The following is a 7633-nucleotide window of genomic DNA, read 5'->3' as shown; positions in this document are numbered from 1 at the left end:
GATGTAATTCTTAACCAGAGGAAAGAAAAAGTCATGACTGCTTTTTTTTTCCCCTTTAAATTTGAGGTTTAAGATGACCTTGGAGTGGGGAAACTGGAATAGAACTGCTCTCATTAAAAGTGGGCGGCTCCATACGTTAATTTCACTCTTCCTCATACGCGGCACCTAGATCTTGCATGCTCTCTGCTACCTGTCGTGCACAGACGTCTCAAATCCCGAACTTGGCAGGAGTAGCTGGAAAATCTGCCTGGAGGGCATGGCTGTCTCGCTTCTCTACTCCAGGATCAGGGTGGGGATCACTAACTGGTCCAGTCATGATGGACTCAGCATCCATCTGGCGTGACTCCTTCCCAGAAGCGGCGGATCTATGTAAACTGACTAAACCCTTGGGAGTCGGGCCCGCAGGGTACGAAGGATCCACGAGCCTGGAGGACGTGGGAGTGGAGGAAGCTGCTGGCCACGTCTGATCCACAGGGTCTAGGGGAGCCGGAAGACAAGGCAGGCCCTCTAGGCTGCTGGGGAGACCGGAAAGGGGGCCTAGACCTTCCGGTCCCCTTGGGCCTCAGCCCCAAAGTATGGCTGACCTGGCGCGCACGCGGTACCACCTCAGCGCCGTCAGACAGGATGGGGACACAGGGAAGGAACCGGGGGCCAGATGGCAAGAGAAGACTTCAGACTACCGGCGAACTAGTACCTGACCTACTCGCTCCCCGGGCTCTAGCGGTTTGGGCCTCGGTGGACCCGCAGCGCACACAGCTCCGCCCAGCGCGACTCGCGGCAGGGGCGGGGCCGCTGAGCTGGACGCAGCGGATTTGCTCAGCTTCGGCCGGGGGCGGGGTCTGCCCCTCCCGGCCACGGCTAGCCACGCCCTCGTATCCCCGCCGCGGGGCCCCGCAGGAAATCGGGGCGGGCCCTGGCCTAGCTGGGCGGGAGGGGGAGCAGGGATGCAGCCGAGGGCAGAGTCCGGGAGGGCTTGGCTCCCAAGGAATGAATCCTCCGCCTTCTCGGGTGGAAACCTTTAAATACGGGCTCGGGCCCGGGACTCAGGGTGCGGCGCCTGGCAGCCCGAGAAGGGTGTGCGGTGAGGGAAGATCAGACGGAGCAGGGAGCGAGTGCTGAAGCTGCGGCTGCGCGGCCCAGAGCGAGGAGCTGTCCGAGCCGAGGGGATAGAAGCGGTTGCAGCGCTCGGTGCCTGGAAGTGGGTAAGCGCCTTTCTCGGGCTGGCCCCGCCGCTTCCAGTGGGGTGCTCCCGGGTCCCGCCGGGATGTGCAAGGAACCGGGCGGGGTGTGCGCGCTGCTTCCAGTCACTCCCTGCGCGCGGTCCCAGGCTTCCAGTGTCACGACTCTCCGTCTCCTCTTCTGGGCTCTGGGCGGGAATCGTCTTTTGGATCTGCTGCCCTGGAAGAGGGATAGCTTAGGCTTTTAATTCAAGACTCGGCGAGTCTTCCAACCGCTTCTCTTTTCTGCTTTCTCCCACTTTCCGACTTAAGTGAGATTTCCCTGGAGCCTCTGAAAGCCGAACATTACCACAGGAAGTGGTCCTTTGCTTAGGGACCCCATTTTGGCCTCTGAATCAAAGTCTTTTGTGTTTAGAATTGCTCACATGGAGTGCTGCTGCTTTTCTCCCTTCACTGACCGCCCTTCTTAAGAAACTGACAAGAAAACGAACCAGAAAGCCTTTTCGAAGGCGAAGTCCTAAAATATTCTGTCGTGACATCTATATAGCTGTCCTGAAATGCATTGTTGGCTGCCACACCATATAATGGCTTTATTTCATGTTAAGAAAGGCCTTTCTTGAGTGTTTCAGGAGATCGTGTTTGTGTGAGACCTTCAAAAATTATACCTTCTTATAGGAAAATAATTGAGTAAGGTCGAGAATTTTGGTATATAGAAAAAAAAACTGATAGGGAGCTTTTTAGGGATATACAGAGGAGCAGCTGTTCATTGACTGCCCTCAAAGACACAGCGAGTCTGTGAGTTTCTGTTCAAATCCCCTAAGAAATGGACAACAGTAGTCTGGTCTGTTTCTTGGTGGGTAAGAGGGTGGTTCTGGAAATGAAAGAGGTTACTGTGTGCTCTGAGATGTGCTTGGTAGTACCCAGCATCTAGTTTAAGGTAAGGGATAGACAACCCTGATTTAAAGGGTCTCATTTCTTCTCCTGTTGCTGTACTCCTTTAATAGGAAATCTGCACCTAATAATCATACTCCATCTTCTCTCTTGTTGTTTCCACAGCTTTACAGGAAACCCTTTAGATATAAAGTTAACAGTCTTATTCATTGATTAAATATTTTCCCCAGGTTAGGCATTTGTTAGTATTTAATTTCTGAAATGTCTAAAATGATGTGTGAAGTTGGTGTGACATCCATTGCCTTAGCTTTGTTGTTGTTTAGTCACTAATCTGCATCCAACTTTTTTTGCAACCCCATGGACTGTAGCCTGCCAGGCTTCTCTGTCCATGGCATTTCCCTGGCAAGGATACTGGCGTGGATTATGATTTCCTTCTCCAGGGGATCTTCCTGACTCAGGGATTGAACCTGCATCTCCTGCACTGGCAGGTGGATTCTTTACCACTTAGCCACCAGGGAAGCCCATTATGCTGGGTAGTTATAGAGTATACTGAAGAGGGGTGGAGGTGGAGGGATTATATTCACCTTAGATTGTAATAGGAGGTTCACTCTTTGTTAGCCAGAGCTTATAGGTTGAAGTATTGATCTGACTTTGTAAAATTTTAAAAGAAAAATAGTTTTGAAACAGCTTGGATTGCTGTGACTTTCCCAAAACATGGGGTAACAAGTCATTTCAAACTGACTCATTCGTAAGCAAATATTACCATTTCCCAGACAGCACAGTAGAGGATCAGAAGGTATATAAAAGTAGAAATTTGGAGTGGTACCAGAAGATATCTGTGTTAGGCAATGTACATCACTAATACTGTATCACACTCCATATTAAAGCTTATTGAAGATTTTGTTGAAACTTTCAAGTGGTAATTTATTGGATTTGCACAGATGGTGCATTGGGCTTCTTCAGTAATTTCCCCATTGTCATCTGCGAGCCATATGAAACAGCAACACAGGGGTACCCCAAAACACATGCAGTTCTATAATACAGGCCCACCTGCCATCAATAGTTTACCCTAGCTGATTATATGAAAGGCAAGCTGAATATGGCCTGGCAACCAAGGTGGATAAGAAGTAACTCTGGGGGCTTCCCTGGTGGCTCAGTGGTAAAGAGTTGCCTGCCAATGCAGGGAACACAGGTTCAATCCCTGGTTCAGGAAGGTCCCACATGCCGCGGAGCAACTAAGCTGGTGCGCCACAACCCCTGAGCCAGCGCTCTACAGCCCAGGAGCTGCAGCTACTGAGCCTGTGTGTCGCAAGTAATGAAGCTCATGCGCCTAGAGCTTGTACTGTGCAACAAGAGAAACTACTTCAATGAGAAGCCCTTGCACTGCGACAAAGAGTAGCCCCCCCACCCCACCAGCCGCCACAACTGGAGCAAGCCTGCACGCAGCCCTGAAGACCCAGCACAGACATAATCTTTTTTTTTTTTTTTGAAAAAAGAAGTTAGCTCTGAGAAGACATGCTAAAGTTCAACCTTAAGAGAAAGGATGATAGGATTTTGGACAATCTGCAAAAATACTGTGATAAGCTATCTGAGCTAAAAATATTCAAATAACAGTTTTCATCTCAAAAAGACCCTTGATAAGAGTCACTCATCCAATTAATATTTATTGAGAGCCTATTCTAGGTGCTTGGGTGAAGAGCAGCAGAGAAATGTTAGCCTGGGACCACCTTATTAAACTTTTGAGCCCAAGAGTTCATCATGTAGATAGTCAACCCATGTTTATTGTAAGAATGTTAACATAACCTGTTCTGGTTGAGATTGAGGGCATAGGCTGCCCTTACAACCTCTTGGCTTTGGGTTAAGTGATAACACCATAAAATCCACTCGTTCAAAAGTCCTTTGAGATTTCACTTTTTAGGTATTCTACATATATTGGTTTTGATTAGAGAGGCCACCTATCCAGTAAAGGTGTTGCTGTGTGTGGTAGTCCTTCAGATTTGTCACAGTTCAGGACTTGACCTTCAGCCTTACAGATCTGGAAAGTTGATTTTTTTTTTCTCCCACAGACCGATGGTTAATGAGGTTTTAGGTGTTAACTTACGATGCCTAAGCTCATAAGAGACTGATGGATATACTAGGATGGAACCTTGCTAATACAGTAGGGAAATTTTATTCTAGTGCCTGGAATACTGATGTCTCAAACCCAGGCCATCCCTTTCTAGTATTATAATTCCTGGCAATCCGAACTCATAAGGCAGAGTGGAATCAGAGCCAAGAATCTGGGGATTATTTGCCATCCAAGCATTGGGAAAGCCTTTTCTTGCCTCACTGTTCAGAACCCAGAACACTTATGACTTCTAGATTCTGTGTCATTCTTTAGACAGCTCTGAAATAAACGTCATTCTTCTTCTTAATGTTCCTTTTCCAGGCTCCAAGCTGATCATTCCCTCTTCTTTTTCTTCAATGGAGCTTGTTAGCTTTTAGATACATTAATGCCTTTGATTGTTATGATTACTTTCAGCTGTTTCCTTAAATGATTAAATTATAGCCTCATGGATTTTTATGGTCATACCTTCCTGAAAAAGGCATTTGAGACCCACTTCCAATTCATTTCCACTCTAGGAGACAATTATTACCTGTTAATACTTTTTTTATTTTTTGTAATTTTAAACTTTTGGGGGCTTCCCTGGTGGCTCAGTGGTAAAGAATCCACCTGCCCATGCAAGAGACATGAGTTCAGTCCCTGATCCAGGAGGATCCCACATGCTGAGGAGCAACTAACAGTCAATTGACCCTGTGCTCTGGAGCCTGGGAGCTGCAACTGTTGAAGCCTGAGCTCCCTGAACCGGTGCTCCAGAGCAATAGAAGCCACTACAATGAAAACCTCATACACCGCAACTACAGAGTAGCCCCCACTCACTACAACTAGAGAAAAGCCTGAGCAGCAGCTAAGACCCAGCCCAGCAAAATAAATAAAATTGTTTTTTAAAAAACAAAACTTTGTATTGGGATGTGTGTACTAGTCGCTCAGTCATGTCTGACTCTTTGTGACCTTATGGACTGTAGCCCACCAGGCTCCTCCATCCATGGGGATTCTTCAGGCAAGAATACTGAAATGCACCAGGGAAGCCCAAGAATACTGGAGTGGGTAGCCCTATCCCTTCTTCAGGGAATCTTCCCGACCCAGGAATCAAACCGCGGTCTCCTGCATTGCAAGTGGATTCTTTACCAGCTGAGCTACCAGGGAAGCTCTGATGTTGTGGTAGTTTCAGCAGAAGAGCAAAGGGACTCAGTCATACATATATGACTGTATCCATTCTCCCCCAAACCTCGTTCCCATCCAGGCTGGCATATAACATTGCCTCTCACTACTTAACATCCACTTTTTTCTTTGTTTCTTGTAAGCAGGCAGATTGCCTCACTTCTTTGGACTCATTTCTGTGTGTAAGTCCTTATCTATTCCCTCCTGTCGTCATCTGAAATGCCCTTCCCGCTTATGTTTCCTTTCTATATCCTATTCATTCTTTAGTCTTAGATTTTACATTTCCCTCGATGTAGATTGCTTTCTTATTTTGATTCCCCTGGACTTTAACACTTATTTTGTCATTTAGTTGGTTATACTCCCTTGTATAATTTAACCATGTTATTTGGGTGCGACTAATTCCATTTTATCTTGTAAGTCAGTTTAAAAGTCACCTCAGAGAGACTTGCTTTACCCTGAATGAAATAGTCCATTCCCCACAGTGTTTCTTTTTCAGTTTTTCCTTTATTTCCTTTATATGGAATTTACCACAACTGCCATTGTTTTGTTTGTATACTCTCCTGCTAAAATATAACTACCTAAAGGTAGGAACGCTTGTCTGTCATGCTCACTGTTGTATCTATAGTACTTAGAATAATAGCGTCTGATACATAGTGGGGTCTTTAATAAACGCTTTTCAGTTGAATTAGTCCCTAAATAAATTGTTAAGTAGTTGAGGGTCAGGACCTATATTATTCTATGGCCAAATTCTCTGCTGTACCCACACAGTAGACCCGTAAGTTGGGAATGTTAATTTTTCATGAAGGAGAAGAAGGGGATAAGCCTGAAGAAAGTTGAGGCACTTTTTCTGAAAACAGATGCCAAGATTCTTCCACTGTAGAGGGGCTGCTGCTGCTGCTGCTGCTGCGTCACTTCAGTCGTGTCCGACTCTGTGTGACCCCATAGACGGAAGCCCACCAGGCTCCCCCGTCCCTGGGACTCTCCAGGCAAGAACACTGGAGTGGGTTGCCATTTCCTTCTCCAATGTGTGAAAGTGGAAAGTGAAAAGTGAAAGTGAAGTCGCTCAGTCGTGTCCGACCCTTAGCGACCCCACGGACTGCAGCCTACCAGGCTCCTCCATCCATGGGATTTTCTAGGCAATAGTACTGGAGTGGCTTGCCATTGCCTTCTCCGGTAGAGGGGCTAGCAGCAGTGAATGCTGGAGATACATCTTTGGTAAGCCTGCTGCAGGCCCAAGTGTCCCTCCCACAGGTGGGAACTTTTCAGAACATTCCCCTCAGCTCTAGCCACTTAGCAATTCCAACGCAGTCATATCTCCCCATACATTTTCCTTGTCTATAGGGCACTTGAGGCTGGGAGAGTATTAACAGGCAGAACTGAAAAATAGAAGGGTGAAGTAATGAAAGCTACATGGTTGCCAAAAGTTTATTTTTCTAGGCTCAGTGTTTGTCTTAAGATGAATCCTGGAATACTAACAAAGGTTGCTTGTGGTAGCAAAGTAGATAAGGATGGGGTAGGTGTGAGGCTTCTGTTTACCTTGTTACACAGATTTTTTTTTTTTTGGCTGTCCCAAGTGACTTGTGGAATCTTAGTTCCCTGACCAGGGACTAAATCGAGACCAACTGCAGTGAAAGTGCTTAACCACAGGACCATTAGGGAAAGCCTCAGATTTAATTTTTGATTCATATGAATTATTACCTACTCAAAATAAAAATAGATTTAAAATATTACTTTGGATGCATATTGCTAAGCATATTGCTCTCTTTCAAAAGTCATTAGATTACAAATTCTGTACATATTTACTGTTTTACTAAAATTCCATTTTAAGTTATTAGAAGGTTATTAGAGGGAATTCCCTGGCAGTCCAGTGGTTAGGACTTTGTGCTTCCTCTACAGGGGGCTGGGATTTGATCCCTGGTCAGGTAGCTAGGCAATGGCAAGCCACTCCAGTACTATTGCCTAGAAAATCCCATGGATGGAGGAGCCTGGTAGGCTGCAGTCCATGGGGTCGCTAAGGATCGGACACGACTGAGCGACTTCACTTTCACTTTTCACTTTCACACATTGGAGAAGGAAATGGCAACCCACTCCGGTGTTCTTGCCTGGAGAATCCCAGGGACGGGGGAGCCTGGTAGGCTGCCGTCTATGGGGTCACACAGAGTCGGACACGACTGAAGTGACTTAGCAGCAGCAGCAGCAGGTAGCTAGGATCCCAGAAGCCGCACAGCCAAAAAAAGAAAAAAGGAGTTATTAGAGATCAGACTCTGGGATTTGATATCTTCTAATCATAACCAAAAGATCA

The 7633-nt window shown here is 46.4% G+C and overlaps 1 protein-coding gene across 2 annotated transcripts in view; it reads left to right on the top strand.

Annotated features, from left to right (window-relative positions):
• Positions 1-916: 916 nt before the first annotated feature.
• UGDH (UDP-glucose 6-dehydrogenase) overlaps positions 917-7633 on the top strand; it is a 31854-nt gene continuing 25137 nt past the window's right edge. The window contains exon 1 of one of the 2 annotated variants that reach the window (XM_055434889.2): positions 917-1202. The gene's annotated coding sequence lies outside the window, so the exon portion shown is untranslated. The remainder of the gene's footprint in view (positions 1203-7633) is intronic. The other variant, XM_055434888.2, reaches the window with a different exon arrangement.

Source organism: Moschus berezovskii, chromosome 5, assembly GCF_049115385.1.
Source record: "Moschus berezovskii isolate FMDL1 chromosome 5, NW_MosBer_1.0, whole genome shotgun sequence".
Classification (NCBI taxonomy): domain Eukaryota; kingdom Metazoa; phylum Chordata; class Mammalia; order Artiodactyla; family Moschidae; genus Moschus; species Moschus berezovskii.
This window is presented reverse-complemented; position numbering and strand designations above follow the sequence as displayed.